The sequence below is a fragment of the Siphateles boraxobius genome, unplaced genomic scaffold (genome assembly GCF_051911475.1).
Source record: "Siphateles boraxobius isolate OS27281-9 unplaced genomic scaffold, OSU_SipBor_1 52, whole genome shotgun sequence".
In the NCBI taxonomy this organism is placed as follows: domain Eukaryota; kingdom Metazoa; phylum Chordata; class Actinopteri; order Cypriniformes; family Leuciscidae; genus Siphateles; species Siphateles boraxobius.
In genome coordinates, this window is record NW_027509164.1 from 2,004,964 (window position 1) to 2,023,454 (window position 18,491).

Sequence of the window (18,491 nt, forward strand, 5' to 3'; positions counted from 1 at the left end):
TCGGATGGGGGGGCTGCGGTCGCACGAAAGAGGTCCCGGCCACCGCCGTACCTGGCCGCCCGTAGATGCACCCTCACCAACGCCGGCTACGGGAACAGCGGGCCAGCGGGCCGGAGGGAGGGGACCTCCGCTGGGCACTGGAAGCGCTGGGCCGGTTGCCTGTTCCGGAGAGAGGAGTGAAGGGAAATCTTGATAAGGACTCAACCCGGTCCTGCACAAAAGATGACTTCCTTTTTTAGCATTTTATATTTATTTTATGATTGATTTTTATCTTCTAAAGATGGTTTTTGAAACATTCTAACAACAACAGCACCAACAAGACTCTTGAAAACACACATGGACTTTACAAACAAAACACAAGCACAAAGACTTTTAACAAACATACATACATACATACACAAATTTTGTTTTTTTAAATGATTCCACTGTGGTTTTTAATGAAAAAATGTAATGTCTTTGTAAGTTGTATGTTGTGAAAACTGTGACAATAAAACTGTTCAAAAGAAAAAAAATCTGTTCTTATCAGTTTAATATCTGATACGTGCCCTACCCGGGCACCATATATTAAATTGATTTTTGGAACTGGGAGATGGAACAGGGGCTTGCTCCGTCCACTCCACGCATCGACCCGGTATTGCAGTACTTCTGGGAACGGTGCACCCCCAAAAACTGTGTTCAATGAAAGAGATGTTTTAGTCTTGTGTGGCAGCAGGTGTTAATGGAAGTAACGTATATTGCTGTGTATGGGTGCTTTAAAGGTGTTGTAGGTGATCATATGCTATACAGGTAATGGTGGTGTGAGAGGGAAAAAAAACAACAACTCTGTTCTTATCTCGTTTAACATCTGATTCGTCCACTATCCGGTGACCGCGTATGAAATTGATTTTTGGCTCATGGATCCGGAGCATGAAAACATCATCCACAACAACAACAGCAAAAGAGCCCGACTCTGCAGGTTTTTGATGTCTCTCTCTTATCTCTTGGAGTTTTTAAGAATGAGCTGATGAGTTGAATCAGGTGTGTGTTTGATTGTCCGACCGTTGGTGAGGATTGCGGAGAGGGACACGGTCCCTCTGACGGGAGGCCTGGGAATTCATACTTACCTGGCAGGGGAGACACCATGATCAGGAAGGTGGTTCACCCAGGGCGAGGCTCGGCCATTGCACTCCGGTTGTGCTGACCCCTGCGAATGGCTTTGCGCAGTACCGGAGTGCAATTGATTGTAAACGTGTTTGGGTGTCATTCTATGATTGATCACATGGTATCGTTCTGTTTACTTCCTAGGTCCACACGTGAGCGATGGAATCCCCGAGCAATGACATCACCAATACAACTTGTTATGATGACATCAACCATTCATTCATGGCTAATAATAGCATTTCAACGGATTATGAAATACTGTTTATATGTGATTGACTACTATCTCTCTCTTTTACTTGAGTATTCATCTTACATTAAGTAATTTAATTTAAAGTAATTATATTAAGTAACTTAATGTTTCATTGTTATTGCTTTATTGTACAGATTATATAAACTAGTACTATGAATAATTTTATATGTACCCCAATTTTCCACACCAATTAAGTATGTACATAAGTTTACTATGGATGTTCATTATTTAATATAAGCATGTAGTTCCTTTACAATGATGATGAAAGTTTGATCTGATGTAATTATTCAAAAGTTGCCTCATTCATATAAATAAAAGGACACTTTTTAACAATAAAACAAATGATCATTTTATTTAGTTACATAGAATAGAATATATTATGCAAGAATATATATATATATATATATATATATATATATATATATATACACACACACACATTACATTACAATAATCAATCAAAAGGTTTACATTGATTTTATTGAAAATTGTTTTAAGTAAACATTGTGGAGATATACACATGTAACTTGCACACATGACACTTTTGAATGATAAAACAAATTTTCACCATAAAATAGAACATATTAAAGGAATGGTTCATCCAAAAATTAATTCTGTCATAAAGTGCAGATAACCAAAGGTGCTGTGTTAAAGTGCACTTTTAATACCAGAACAACACCTCATAAAGTGCATGAAACACATGAAATAGTGCATTTTTAGTGCATGAAACAGGGCAACAGTGCAGAGAACCAAAGGTGCCGTGTTAAAGGGCAATTGTAAGACAAGAACACACAGAACGTAGAACAATAAACAAGAACTATATACATATACATATATATATATATATATATATATATACACTATATATATATGTACACAAGAACTATATACACTATTTACAACGGGCCAGCCGTTCACTCCTCTAATCCGTCCACAACAGAAACAAAATGTTCATAGTTTTTAAATACTCTGTTCTCCAGTCCCTTGGAGGCTGAACGGTTTATCGAAGGGCAATATGTCTTTTTTTTGTACTTTTTGTGTCCCTGAATTGTTTGCCCGCACACCCTGCAGGTCGGGATATGCCTCACCCTCGTAAGCTTAACACCCAGGTCCGTGGGATGATCTGCCAGCTTCCTCTTATACTGTGTGGATCGAGACCACGACGATCCTAGCACAGGGTTCCGTCCAGAGGCCGGCTGAACAGCTGGCCTGATGGGTACAGGTGGAGTGACCGGGATGGATGCCTGACCAGCAGGGGGCATGGGTTGCGTGGATGAGGGGCCCGCAGACTGGGAGACGAGGGGCAGCACAGGCCTGGTGATGGTGGAGGTGGGGGGGATTCTTCTCACTGGCAGGGGCAGTGGTGGCTGAGGAGGAAGCTGTGGAGGAGGCTGTGGCGTCGTCACCACCATGCTGGCCCGTCCCTTCAACACCTTTGTGCCGGCTGTGCAGGGCGTGGGGACGTACTCCATCACAGGGTAGTCAGGTGGAGGGAGGACGGCAGGCTGGCGCGGTGCAGGAGGCAGCTCTTCAGACGACACCGAGGTGGTCTTGGAGATGACGGCTGGCTGCCTGGTGGCGTGAAGGTTCACCAACCTCTTCTGCTGCCGGATGAAGTCCCTCACTGTTTTGGTGTTTATTTTGGGGAGAGGGATGCCTGCCTTGCACAGGATTGGGTCATCCACCAAGACCCGGTGCTGGATCCTGTCATAGGCCTTGAGGATGCTGGCCTTCTCGGGGTTGGAGCGAGAGGCCTTAGGGGAGCGCAGCCACAGCAGCTTGACAAGCACATACATGAGGCGGTTGTGCTGCGGGCTGATGTCCTGCTGTGCTGGCGCATACCTTTTTGCCATCTTCACTTTCTGGACCAAGGCGGCGTCAGCAAGGTCATCCCTCTTAGTACGGCAGTACAGCGTGTTTCCCCAATGTGTGCGGTACAGCTGGTGGTACTTTTGTGGCTGCTTGTCGTGCTCCTCAACCGCATTCCAGGCCTCGAGGACCCTGTTCCTTTGCGCGGTGTTGAGGAGCAGCTTCTCGTCTGTCAAGCCGACCTCTACCAGCGCAGCACAGAATGCCTCCAGCTTTTGAAACCCCGGCAGAGGATTGTCACTGCAGACATCCTCCTGTAAAACATACACAGAGACACACACACACACAGAAAATTAGGTAAGTTCCAATGCATACAATATCTTTTTTTTCAACATTGATTACTGTATTCTCTTCTATGAGACAAGTCGGTACTCTACTCACAAAGGCAGGAGGGTTGACAGTAGCAGTCTCACTGCTGGTAAGAGTAATGTGGGGCTGGACAGCAGGATGGTCCTCGTCGCTTTGGTACGCCTCGTCCGCTTCGTCGTCTGAGTCAGCCTGCCCAGGCTGAATGACCTCCTCCTCCGGCCCAGGACCGTCATTGACAATGCCCTCAAGAGAGAAGGCCTCCCCCGTGCTTTGGCTGAAAAGATATTCAAGGCCAAGCAGCTCGTCTGACTGGACGGCGGCCGGGGCCCTGAAGTTCTCTTCCACCGTCTCACCAAACAGCTGCTTGCAGCGGGAGTTGAGGCGGTCAATGAGCGGTGCAGAGTATACTCTGTTGTGCCGGCCTCTGCCCCCAAACACGGCGTCCGAGCTGCGGTCGGAGTTCCACCTGGCGATCCCACTGATGAGGTAGACCTGGTAAGGGCGTGCCGCACAGTGGGGACCTGAACATCACAACAACAGGTATTATCAGAATGATACAAAAGGGACACGTGTTGTTTGCTGTTAAACAAGTATTTTTCTCCCTTAGATTACCTGGAATCATATGGGGCAGCGACTTGTGGAACCCCTCCAGGCTGTTGCTCCCACGCAGGCCCTTATAATACAGGAGGTCCACACCGTTGATGGTCGTGGTGCGGGCAACCCGATACATGGCCATGCCTGGTGGGTCTTGGATGCATTCCAGGTGTCGCTGCTGGCTGGCCCACATCTCATCAATTGCTGCTGTAAACACAAAAACCCACAGACATGCATGATGAGCTCTTGTCATTTTGCACATATTGTGTGTGTGCGTGAGGTGTTTTTTCTTACCAGGGGACTTGAAGAGGCTGACCCCGCTCTCGTCGAGCCCTGCTGGACCCTTGAGCTCTTCAATTACCAGGTGGACAAGACGAAATGTCTCCTGGGCACCGAGGGTGAGACGCCGGACATGATGCTGGAGCTGGTCCCGGGAGATGTAACGCCGGACAACATCCTCGTCCGTCACCACCTCCATTGTGGCCGGGTCTCTGGCCCTGACAGCCGTGATGAGGAGCTGGAGGTCCTCACGGTTGAAGGCCAACACTGCCCCGACCAGCGCAGACTTGAAGGCGGCATACTTAGTGTGGGCCTCGGTACGCAGAGCAGCATCAAAGCGGTGAATCCAATGGAAAATATCCAGCCTCACCACCATCCCGTCGTCCACCCAAGGCTGGAAGAGCGTCTCCAGGGCCGTCGGACCCTGTGCCTTGCAGCATCCCCGGTCGATATACAGGATCTTGGGTGCCGGTTGATTGGCGAGCCGAAACCGCTCCACCACGCCACGGCACATGGGACCCAGCTTCTCTACAGACTCCTCGCAGGTGAGGACAAAAGACACGATCTGTGAGTACTCGTTGCCGATGCTGGTGAACCACTCGGCCGAACCCTTGCCCTCCCCAAACAATTTCTTCACCACCTACAACAAAACAAACAAACAAATACAAAACAGTTTAGTTTAGTTTTGCATAATGTTGCGTTTCCCTGTGAGTACTTGTATGTCAACACACTTGCCTTCTTTGTGGAATCCATTTTCAGGACTGTGCCGAACGTGGAGAGGATCTGGCTCCGGTAGTCCTGTACGTTGTCCGCCTCTGCCAGGAGGAAGGCGTGCCGCAGGAGCCGCGTGCAGGGTAGCTCTCTGGGTAGAGGTGCCGCCTGGAACTCCCCGTGGCCCAACGCAGAGACGATTCCTCCGGGTTCCACCAAGGCCATGAGGAGCGTGGTGTTGAGATCCTTCCTTTGATGGTAGTCCTCCATGTGGTTCTCCTGCACCTGCCGCCACACCTTGATCATGGTGTTTCCCTCCGTGCGGTCACGCATGAGGCGAACTACTGTTTTGTCCACCCCACGCTTTGCGGTCAGCACGGCCGGAAACATGGCCCGATGAGCCTCGCTCAGCTGCTGCAATATTACATCGTCCCAGGCCAGCCACCGACCCATGGGACCACTCGCTCCACCCCTGGCAGCCTTGAGGCACGGTCCACAGGAGACCACCTCTGTTGCCATGGTGTACCAACCGGACACGTCACAGATGTGACGTACCTAAAACACACATCGGAGAGAGGGAGAGAGAGAGCGAGCGAGATCACACATCAGTCACAGAGCAGCATTCAGAGGCGTCTTGTATATTGCGGGTTTCAAGGCTATAAATCAGAGCATTATAATGTTTGTAGCATTTTACATTGTGAATGTAAAATGTGCATGCTTTGATTAAAAATAATAATAACAATGTCTCAGGAATTTAAAATTCATGTTGATGGACATTTCATTTTCAGCAACATTTTGATTAACATTTCAGATTAACATTTTGATTGACAATTATTGATAAATTAAAAATGTATTTCAGGACTAACATGATACATATTAACATTATTATTGCATCATAAACTAACAATAACAATAGAAAATTGTAAATAACATTAAGAAAGTTAGTAAATGCTGTAAGAAAGTTAGTAAATGCTGTAACAAAAATATTTAATTGTTTAAAATTCCCAAAGCATTTACTCATGAAAACAAAGGGGACTTTTTCATGCATGGATGACTATTATCTAATAATTTATCTTCTACTTATGTTGCTGTAGTTAGCAGTCATATAGGAGGATGGCAGGAGGCCGATGGTGTAAGTGCGAGCACATGTTTCTGTGTGTTGTGGACACTGTGCCCCCTCTTAAAAAACAAAAATAAATAGGTACATGATGCCTCAGTCAGAATTCATGTGTGTTAAGTAGTCAATAATTATGTATGTATTACTCTAAACAAAGGTCTGAAGAGACTGAGCCTTACCCGGGTATGGTAACCAGACTTGGAGAGGTGTGTGTTGCCTCCGGCCCCAGGGCACTTATCTCCACGCGGACACTTCAGGGAGCACCGCCACACTCCGATGGGGCGCCAGAAGAAAAAACGGCCTCGGAAAAAGGCCTGTGGAGTGGGGATGCCGCCGCTAACGAAGCCGGGTGGCTCGGGGGGATAAAACCACATCCTGTCTGACTTCAGGACGCGCCGCCTTCTAATGACGCCCTTGATGTCCTTGTAGATTTGGACAGGCGTAAAGAGGCCTCTCTCGCTGTCCTCCTTCAGCCAGGGGATGTCTGCTGACGGGATGCCATGGGAGTCTTCCCACAGCCGCACCCAGCCTTCCAGCTCCACCTGCAAGACACAAGACATACAACATTTAGTTAGGGATTTTCTAAAAATTGCTTGTGCATGTTATGATTTTACACTTACAGGAGAGTCACTCTGCGGCAAAGAGGTGGCAGGCGCAGGCTGGCTGTTGGAGGTCGACGGCAGTTCCTTGGGGCGAGCATCAGAGGGTGACTGACCAGGCGCTGAGGACGGGAGGAGCATCTGCTGCTCGGGACGCTCACTAGAGGCAGCCTTGCTGGTGGAGTGAAGCGAGGACAGCATGGCCTTATGCTGCTTCTTGTGCTTTGCCTTCTTGCGAGTAGACAGAGGAGGCTGCTCGGGACGCTCTGCAGTTGCTGGCACGCTGGTGGAGGGCGGCGGCTGTTCGGGACCCCCGGCCGACACAGGCTGGCTGGTGGACATGGGCACCTCTTGGCTCTCAAAGGTGTCGAGGGCATCCACCAAGACGGAGTCGTCCAGAACGCCATCGGACCACGACGAGTGGGAGGTGTCAGCTGCTGCTGGGGAACCTTGATTTATTAAACCTTGATTTAACACACCACACTTCTAATTTACATTATTTTTATTTACATCCCCTTGCATTTGTACATGCATACCTGTACATACCATCTGTTGTCTACTTTTTTGTATATTTTCTTTAAAAAAAAAATACATTTTTGTATTTTGTGTATTTCTTTTTTGTAATAAATGTTTTTCATTGTTGCATACTAATTCTAGTTTTATTATTTGTATTATCTGTGTCCTGTCACTGTTATTCTGTTTGTGCTGTAGAAGCTTCTGTCACCAAAACAAATTCCTTGTATGTGCAAAACATACCTGGCGATAAAGCTCTTTCAGGTTCTCTTCTTGAAGAGCTGGAAGTCGGCAGCAGGAGTGGCATCAGATGAAGGCTTCTGTGAATTACAGCTTTGTGCTCTTGAAGTTTGTCAACATAGCATGTGTAGTAACAATCACGGCTGTTTAAAAGTCACCTTAACCTACCTCTCTATCGAGAATGTACTGCCTGAAGCGCTTCAGGGATTTGGTGGTGATGTCCTCCTCATTCAGCACCAGCCAATGCCGCACAGAGCAGTACGCCTCCTGAGCCATCTTTCGCTCGTAGTCGGTCCCAGATTGCGGGACAGCCTGAAGCAGCTTGTGCAGACTGTACCACTGCCACATCTCGATGAACGTGAACGACCTGAACCGCCCCTGCCCGTAAATGGCCCTGTCCACGTTCATCTCGAGGTGGCAGGAGACCTGTGGAAGCAGCTGCGCATACCTCAGGAGGTAGTCCTTTATCCACCGATCATTGATGGCTCTTTTATCAGGATGCCGGCTTTCTTTGACGTGGCGATCAAGGACACTAAAATGTGACAAAGCATAATTAATTTATGAAAAACATACTGAACATAGTTGGATTACTATTTAACGTATCCAACGTCGTTTTCTACCAGCCATTTGAAAGTTTTCCCGTTGTATTTCCTAAACGTGATTATTAGCTGACCCAAACACTGCACCTCCGTTGGAGTGGACGTGACCAGCCGGCATCTCTCTTTAGCTGAAAACAGAAATTGTTCGGCCCTTGATAACACGCAAGCACATATTCTCTAGTGCACAACAGTAGGTTATCATGACTGCGTTGGAATCATAAGGTGGAAAAAACATCCCAAGGTATTACCTTTGTTATAAGTCTTCTTTGCATCCCTCAGGTCGCCGTCGTCCGTAGTTTGGCGCGGTTTATATGCCTTGGCCTCCTTTGTTGCCTTAAGAAGGCATTGTTGCCTTTCCTTTGGCACACTTGTGTCGAGGATACACAATAAGGGGTCCATGTCTGGTCAATTGTCTAAAAATAAATAAAAAACAGTATACTCAAAGTTTTATAAAAACTCCAGAAGGGTAATGTTTGCAACATCTCACCTACCCCAGTGTCTATCTGATGCTGCAAGTCTTCCAAATTTAGTCTGATTGAGGGAACCTTACATGGTATGGTATATACATTCAGTTGGCAGTCCTTAAAAGTGTTGACCTTAACACAGCCTTAGAGATGACTACTAAATCTAATCATACTGTGATCATTTGAGTCAAAAAGATAATGGTCCTCCACACAGCCTTAGAGATGAAAACTAAATCTAATCATACTGTGATCATTTGATTAATGGTCCTCCACAATTGTATACACATCACCTGGTCACAATAACTAAGGTTATGTAAACATTCACACATATAAACCCCAAAAATTGATGACATAGCATGATGTCATCAATTTTTGGGGCTAATATGTGTGAATGTTTACATAACCTTAGTTATTGTGACCAGGTGATGTGTATACAATTGTGGAAAATGACGTTGGATACATTAAATAGTAAGTCAAAAAGATAATGGTCCTCCACACAGCCTTAGAGATGAATACTAAATCTAATCATACTGTGATCATTTGATTAATGGTCCTCCACAATTGTATACACATAACCTGTTCACAATAACTAAGTGTATGTAAACATTCACACATATAAACCCCCCAAAATTGATGACATCATGCTTACCTTGAATGCCCAATATAGTGTAGTTCACCTTAACTTTTCACGTGATATTTTATAAGCATGAAGGATCAGCAGATCGTAAACATATTCTTATATGTGTAATCGTTTGCAGGCGTTTATTATTGTTTACCTTGTGTGAGCTAATCGTTCATATATGGAAATTCAGTAGTAAGCAATACAATCGAAAACAGCAATCTAACATATATAATGAATAACAAAGTAATACAATCAAAGACTTCAATCTAACATAATTATAGATTGAATGAAACGGTAATGCTAGCGTTCTCACACATCACGTAATAAACAGTTAAGTATAGTCATGCGTCACGTTTGGCTTGTAGTTTGACACATAATACAATCATATTTATAATTTTTTACACAATAATATATCATTGTCACTTACCTTCAAATTCTGAAAAGGTTTATTCCGATCTCCATCACCTGTTCGCTCTGATTGAAAGTCTACGCTCGCGGCTGAACGTAGACAGTTCGGCTCTCTGATTGGCCTAGAGTCTACAGTGAACGTAGACTCTGAGCCAATAACGGTTCGCCGGCTGAACGTAGACAGATCGGCTCTCTGATTGGCCTAGAGTCTACAGTGAACGTAGACTCTGGGCCAATGAGGGGCCGTAACTGTCTACGTTCAACGTAGACATTGCACTTCGCTAGAGAGAACGTCTGCGAATTCCCCAAATGTGGGAATCTCGACTGCATAATTTATGGTAGTGGGGGACTGCGTTCGCGCTCTCCCCTGGACACACTGGTTAAAAGAGCAGATTGTTCGAGTTCCTCTTCTTCTGGTAGTTAACGACCTAGGAAGTCCAGAGAATTTACCTGCAGTGGTTGATCGAGAGATGTAAAACTCTCAACCTAGGACCAGTCTGCAAAAGTAGGGCTGTTTTTTAGTTTTTTTTTTCATCATTCTTCAAATAATCTCCATTATTCAACCAGCGCTTTGATTGGCAGCAGTGGTCCTAGAAGCAAAGTTGTTCCGAATGAGGAGTTCTATCATGTGGTATGAATACCTTGTGCATGTGTGAAAAATCACCTGACATACAGTCGCCTATGGCCGTATTCATGTTGTTGTTTTTACTGTTTACAGCGCCACCAAGTGGCCAGTCGCCACATCCCTTTTCACCTGAGCACAGGCTGAGCCCGTGCACAGGTGTACCGACTTGGGTGTAATTGTCTCATTCCGTTGGAGAGTTATGGCCATTTAAGTAAAGCCCGCCTCGCCCACTCCCAAAGTTTTGGCGTCCCGTTCCGCAACGTGAATCGGAATTCCGACTTTTTTCCCCATCGCTGTCGGCAATCAGACTCCAGGGAATCTTTCTGCACCGGTTTGGGTCAGATCGGTCGAAAGACCTAGGACTAGTGTGCAAAAGTAGCTTTTTCACAAAATTCCAAATACCCGAAAATCTCGCCAGTGCAACCATCGAATCCGAGGCCTGCGTCTTGTTCGGCCCGAGCCAAGGATTCCGGTGATGTAAGACACTTGGGTCTGCGACGGACGGTTCAGGAGTTACGAGGCATTTCGTACTTCTGATCGCTGCAGTGCCACCTTGGGGCCGATTGGGCCGAGCCTTGGTGATGTTGTAGACCGGGCGGGTACTACCATCCCTCAAGAGTTTCAAGTCTCTACGACGTACGCTTTGGTCTGCCCGCTCACTTTTAGGGCAGAATGTTTGTTGGTACAAAATCCCAGGTTGCACTCCAAAGTGTCGTGTTGTGCGCTCTGCTGTGATCCATTTTCGGTGTCAACAGTCAAGCTGAGCTTGTATTGCTGTGAGCTGAGCTTGTTTGTTGGCGACCTTTAGACCCTCTCGCCACGTCCCAGGTGGGCGTGGCCTTTGACGGCTCCCCCGCCTCTGCGTCATTGTGTCATCGCTTCTCGGCCTTTTGGCTAAGATCAAGTGTCTGGTCTGAAGGTAGAGACAGCGATCGCCTCTTGGAGGTTTTCCCGGCTTGGGTCGTTCAGTGGCTTGAGCCCCAAACTTTTGAGAGGTATATTGATTCAGCTGTTTTCACTTCTGTTCAGTTTTAAGGTAAGACCTTTTTATCTATTTATTTATTTATTTATTTATTGGTATTTTAAAGTTTTAGGCTGTTGGTGCCTCCACCATGTCGGCTGCATGTGCCGGCGTGCGGAGGCACCACAGCGTACGTTTTTTATTTAAAGAAGTTGAGGGGAAGCTCCTGGGGATGTCACGTCTTGACTTCTCCAGGAAGCTGATCCAAAAAACTCTAAATTTTAAACCCGAGGATCTTAACTGTATTGTGACTCTGCCCCTGAACAAATGTTATGATGTTAGCTTTAGAGCGGTTTCCCACCTGAACGATTTCTGGCACAGATTTGAAGCAGATCCCAGTTCTCCATGTTTACTGTTGAAAAGCTCTCTGACAACACACTTAAAACTGTGATTGTCAGAATGTTTAATGAGACAGTGACTGGGGAGGACATTTGTGTCTGGCTGGGTAGATTTTGCACAGTTCGAAGCCATTCAGTCAAGGTTTTAGATGAGGATGGCATCTGGACATGCTCCTGGCGAATTCCCATTAAACAATGGGAAGACGCTGGGGGCTACCAGGGCTTGAATCATCTGCCTTCTATGATTGTGTTGGGTGAGAACAGAGGCTACATTCATTACCAGGGAATGCCCAAATTATGTAGAAAATGTGGAAAGTTTGGGCACTTAGCTGAAGCATGCCAGGAAATTATATGTGGGAAATGCAGAGAAATTGGTCATAATTTTGAAGAGTGTACCAATGGCAGGCGGTGCAACCTCTGTGGGGAGTCCTCCCATCTCTACAGAGATTGCCCAAAAAGTTTTGCCAACAAACTCAAAGGCAACAAAATGGCCGCCCCACAAGTAGCGCAAACAAAAGAACAAAGGGAGGAGGAGGCGATCCCTGAGGTTTTGGCGGGAATTTCAAATTCCCAGCCAGCCTCAGGGATTGGCCAGGAAATAGGAAGTGGGGCGGCCATAGGGGCGGAGTCACAGATTGAAAAGGAACAGGGGGAGGAAACCACTCCCAGACAAGACAATGAAAATGAAATCGAAGAGGAAGAGGAGGAAACGGTTTCCTCCCTCAACACCGTCTCGGAGGAGAGTATGTCCTCCAGTGGGAGTGAAACTGACTTTTCACTCCCAAATTCTCAGGTGCAGAAGAGAACTGCGGGATCTCCCCTGTGTGTAGCAGTGGAGAAAAGACTGAGGGCAACGCATCGGCTAGATAGTTCCTCCCTGGAAGATCTAGACCGGATGTGGCCCTCAGAATCCCCTAATGAAGTTTCCTTTCTGCATTTTAAGCTAAGAACATCGACACCAAAAGAGCCGCAAGAGTTCAGCTCTGTGGTTCCGGAGGTGTCAAGCTCTTGCCCTCCTGAACCCAGTCCCCATGGGAGAAAGGAGAGGCATGAGAAACAAGATGTAACATAATTTTAAAGATACCTCTGTATGTCTTTTATTAGTCTTCTTTTAAAAGTTCATATTCTTTTAACTACACTGCTCATGGCCCTCACTATCTCTACAATAAATGTGAGAAGTGTGAGGAGCAATTTACGAGCACAGAGCGTTTTATCCTTTTTAAAATCCTTTAAGTCAGATGTGTGTTTATTGCAAGAATGTGCCTTGCCGTTTTTATTGAATTACAGGAAGTGGGAGGAGCTTTGGACCCCAGGACTTTCTATCTGGAGTGGGTCCAATCTTAACAAAAATGAAGGTGTTGCTATTTTAATTAACAATCCAAACATCTTGGTGAAGGGCAGCATTGTGGTAAGGGATGGGTGAGCAATTTTAGCAAACTTGACTTTCTTAGATAAGAATTTTAACGTTCTTAATGTTTATGGTTTTACGGAAAAAAATGAAAGATATGAGCTTTTAGAGGACTTGCAACCCCACATGCTGGGTAGGATTCCCCTCGTGGTTGCAGGGGATTTTAACTGTGTCTTAACTCAGAGAGATAGGAAGAGGGTAGAAGATTTTAAAATTGACAAAACATCGGTTTTATTGCAGAATTTAGTCAGAGATTTTAACTTAGTCGACTGTTTTAAAACATTGCATCAAAGAGAGGAGGGCTTCACCTGGTTCAGTGGTGATGGCACCAGGGCCTCTCGGATCGACTACATTTTTACAAGGGACTGCTTGCCAACCGATGCTACATTATCCCCCCTCTTCTTTTCTGACCACATGATGCTATCCTGCACCCTTTCACTGCCCTCGGGTGTGACAGTAGGAGGAGGGCTGTGGAAGTTGAACTGCTCTCTGTTGGAGGATGGGGAGGTTGTTAGAGAATACAGAGAGCAGTTCAACCGATGGCAGACCCTCCAAGACTTATATGACTCACGGGCACAGTGGTGGGAAACGGTGAAGGAAAGGACGAGACTGTTTTTTAAGAAAATAGGAAAAGAGAAAAAGAAAAAAGAAAATAGATGCATGATGGGGTTGCAAAAACGACTGCAGAGGTATTTTAACCTTTTAAATATTGGGTTTGATTTTAGTGAAGAAATAAAAGCTGTAAAACAAGAAATGTCAATTTTAGCCCAAATTCAAAGTGAAGGTGTCATTTTAAGGAGTAGAGAACAAGAGATTGAAGAAGGTGAAAAGTGTACAAGATATTTTTTTAATAAGATTATAACGAGGGGAGGGGCTATGACAAATTTGAAATCAGATGGGAGGGTAGTAAATGAAACGGAAGAGATTTTAAGAGGGGTGGAAAACTTTTACAGGGATTTATATGACCAAAAAGAAGTACACGAAGACAGCTTGATGGAAGTTTTACATTTTTTAGACAAAAAACTCCAGAGTCAATGTGCACTTTTAAGACAGGATTTTACAATTTTAGAAACACAAAAAGCTCTCAAAGGTTTTAAGTGGGGAAAGTCCCCAGGACTAGACGGACTTCCACTTGAATTTTACTTGACCTTTTGGGACGTTTTAGCACATGACTTACTAACCGTTTTTAAAGAATTTGACAACCTGAACAGACTTCCAGACAGCTTTAGAATAGGGATAGTGACACTACTACACAAGAAGGGCGACAAGACTGACTTAAAAAATTGGCGACCCATTACTCTTTTAAACGTTGATTGCAAACTTTTTACCAAAATTGTAGCCATACGTATGTCGACAGTTTTAGCAGACGTAATCCACCCGGATCAAGCATGCGCCGTGCCCGGAAGGAAGATCACGGACAGCCTGGTACTGATTAGAGATGCCATCTGTTACGCGAGAGACAGAAACATTCAGCTAGTAGTCCTAAATTTAGACTTTGAAAAGGCATTCGACCGCATCTCGCACCAGTTCCTTTTTAAGGTACTGGAAAAAATGGGGTTTCCAGGGAGGTTTATAGCCTGGGTGGGACTGCTGTACAACAGTCTGGTCAGTAGAATTGTAGTTAATGGGCATCTTACCAAAGCTGTAAATATCCACAGCGGCGTCCGTCAGGGGTGTCCTTTATCTCCCCTCCTGTATGTGGCTTGCATTGAGCCACTGGCACAGATCTTGAGAAGGGACAAATGGATTAAAGGACTAAACATTCCATGGACTGGTGGACTGACGGCAACCTGCATTTTATATATGGATGACGTGACCCTTTTAGCTACTGACATTTTATCGGTACGAAGAGCAATGGACTTGACTGACTGGTACGGTCGGGCCTCAGGCGCTAAGCTCAACAGGAGCAAGTCTGAGGCCCTGCTCTTCGGGCCGTGGGGGAATGTTGACACAGGTGGACTAGATTTGGATTTTAAAGATAATGATTTGAAAATTTTAGGTGTAAAATTTGACAGAATGGGTGGAGGACAGGGAAACTGGACTGACATGTTAGGGAAAGTTAGACAAAGACTGGGCTTTTGGGGACTAAGACAACTGACGTTAGAAGGCAAGATTTTAATTTGTAAAGCTGTGATTTTACCACTGATTTTACTTGTCTGTTCTGTTTTTAGTCCCCCACGAAGTTTCCTAACCAACCTGGAGAGGGCAGTGTTTTATTTTCTGTGGGGGTCCAAGTGGGAGCGACTCAAAAGAGATGTCGTCAAGAAAAAAAGAGAGAACGGCGGAAAAGGGCTCCCAGACCCCCACCTGTTTTTAGGCAGCCGCTTCACCGCCCTCCACATTAAATACGCACTGACCCCATCCAGAGAGAACAAGACAGCAGCTATGACCCGATTCTGGATGGGGTCGTACCTAAGATCTTTGAAAATTTTACCAGTTGACCTAAAGTGCCCGGTGTCTTTTAATCTGTCAAAAGAGCATAGTTTTATCAAGAAATCTTTAAAGAAATACTTTTTAGAGACAAATGATGCCACTGTTTTAACTAATCACAAGTCTCTTATCTCTCTTGTGCAGGATCGAGAATCAGTGAGCCCGGTTCCAGGCCTCACACTAGGTGAGGCCAAAGATGTTTGGAGGAACGCAGCCCACCCAGCTCTCCAGAACAGGCTTAAAGACTTGTCGTGGATGGTGGCTCATGAGATCCTCCCGGTCAGGGCGGTTATGCACTCCAGAGGCATGGCCAAAAACTCCACCTGCCCACGGTCCGGATGTGGTTCCCCGGAGACCGTTCGACATCTGCTCTGGGAGTGCGGCGCTGCGCGGGACCTGTGGGCCAAGACCGGCCCCCTGTTTTTCCGTGCCTGCCAGCGGGTGGGGCCCAGGTGGACTACAAGCTCGCCATCCTGGGGGTGGGTCAGGGCTTGAAGGAGCTGACACAACCAAAATTTTCCTCGCTCTGGCTCACCCTAAACGTGATCAAGGATGCCATCTGGGTCAACAGAAATCTGCTGGTGGGGAAACGCGTGACGGTCCCCCTCCACGCGTGCGAGCAAAGAATAAGAACAACGCTGCAGGGTGGGCCGCACGTCATTATTCGGATGGGGGGGCCGAGGTCAATAGGAGAGGGTCCCGGCCGCCACCGTACCTGGCCGCCCGTAGATGCACCCTCACCACTCTGGCTACGGGAACAGCGGGCCAGCGGGCCGGAGGAGAGGGGATCTCCGCTGGGCACCAGAAGCGGGGAGTCTGAGGCCTGTCCTGGAGACCTGGAGTGAATGGACAATCTTGATAGGGACTCACCCTCGATCCTGTACAAGAGATGTTTTATTTGGCATGTTTTATTGTTTTATTCCTATTTATTTTAACCCATTTACCTTTCTTTTAAAAACATGCATGGACTTTTTACACAATACACAAACATAACAAATTTTTAACAGTAAATTGTTTTCTTTTTTGTTTAATATGTGTAAATAAATGTGATTTAAAAGAAAATATTAATGGATGTAAATGGAAATAGTGGAATGGAAAACTGTGACAATAAAACTTTTCGAAAGAAAAAAAAATCTGTTCTTATCAGAAAGTTGAATGAATGAATTATCAGTCAGTTTTTCCACTGTGAACATGGAGAAATTGGCTTTGCATGTTTCAAAACGAGACCAGAAAGTATTCAGCTGAGTAGCGGATGCAAAACTTACATCAAAACCCCGATTTTGGGGCAGAATCAACAAACAGTTTATATCCATTGCTTTAAAACCTAGAGTCTGTTGGATGTACTTCCGTGAAAAATCCAATCTAGAACAAGTCAGGAGAGTACCATCCTCTTTTGGCTTGAAATTAAAACGCACGCAGTGGAAAGTTGCGATTGTCAGGATGTTTAATGAAACTGTGAGTGGAGAAGACATTGTAGTGTGGTTGGCAAGATATTGCTCTATTCGCGGACAACCAGTCAAGGTTTTAGACGAAGACGGTATCTGGAGCTGTGCGTGGAGAGTGCCCATACAACAACGGGCAGATCCCAACAGCTACCATGGCCTGAGTCAAATACCATCATTGATTGTGTTGGGGGAGAATAGAGGCTACATTCACTACCAAGGGATGCCCAAGCTATGCCGTAAATGTGGTAAACTTGGACATCTCGCCGAGGCATGTCAGGAAATAATTTGCAGAAAGTGTAGAGAGATTGGGCACACCTTTGAAGAGTGCCACAATGGCAGAAAGTGCAACCTTTGTGGGGAGTCATCCCATCTCTACAGAGATTGCCCGAAAAGTTTTGCCAACAAACTGAAAAGCAACAAAATGGCCGCCCCACAAACAGATCAAAGGAAAGAACAAAGGAAGGAGGAGGTGATCCCTGAGGTTTTGGCGGGAATTTCAAATTCCCAGCCAGCCTCAGGGATTGGTCAGGAAAGAGAAAGTGGGGCGGCCACAGGGGCGGAGTCACAAATGGAAACGGAACAGGGGGAGGGAACCACTCCCGGGCAAGACAAAGGCAAAGAAATAGAAAACGGAGAGGACGAAACGGTTTCCTCCCTCAATACCGTCTCGGAGGTGAGTATGCCCTCCAGTGGGAGTGAAGTTGAATCTTCACTCCCAAATGCTCAAGTGCAGAAGAGAACTGCGGGATCTCCTCTGTGCATAACAGTGGAGAAAAGGCAGAGGGCCACACATCGGCTAGATAGTTCCTCCCCGGAAGATCTGGACCGCATGTGGCCCTCAGAATCCCCCAATGAAGTTTCTTTTCTGCACTTCAAGCTGAGAACATCAACACCGAAAGAGTCACAAGAGTTCAGCTCTGTGGATCCGGAGGTGTCAAACTCTTGCCCCCCTGAACCCAGTCCCCATGGGAGAAGGGAGAGGCAGGAGGCACAGGGAATTCTTTGATTTTATTTGTTTAAAACTGTAACCTTTTACAAAACGTATGTTTTAAGCTTCATGCCTTTCTATTTAATACTGCTCATGGCCCTCACAATCTCGACCATCAATGTGAGAAGTGTGAGGTCCACGTCTCGAGCACAGAGCATTTTTACCTTCCTAAAATCATGTAATTCAGATATGTTTTTATTACAAGAGTGTGCTTTGCCCTTTTTAACCCAGTACAGGAAATGGGAAGAGATGTGGACCTCTGGACCCTCAATATGGAGTGGGTCAAATTTTAATCGAAACGATGGAGTCGCTATACTGATTAAAAATCCAAATATCTTGGTAAAGGGCAGCACAGTGGTGAGGGACGGACGGGCACTTTTAGCAAACATGACTTTTTTAGGAAGGGATTTTAAAGTGTGCAATGTATATGGTTTTACGGAAAAAAATGAAAGGTATGAGCTTTTAGAGGACTTGCAGCCCCACATTCTGGGGAGGGCTCCTCTGGTAGTAGCAGGGGATTTT

At 45.9% G+C, this 18,491-nt stretch overlaps 2 pseudogenes; both read left to right on the forward strand.

Annotated features, from left to right (window-relative positions):
- The first annotated feature begins 489 nt into the window (after positions 1-489).
- LOC143713774 (U2 spliceosomal RNA) lies at positions 490-665 on the forward strand (annotated as a pseudogene).
- Positions 666-1,095: 430 nt separating this feature from the next.
- LOC143713657 (U1 spliceosomal RNA) lies at positions 1,096-1,248 on the forward strand (annotated as a pseudogene).
- Positions 1,249-18,491: the final 17,243 nt, after the last annotated feature.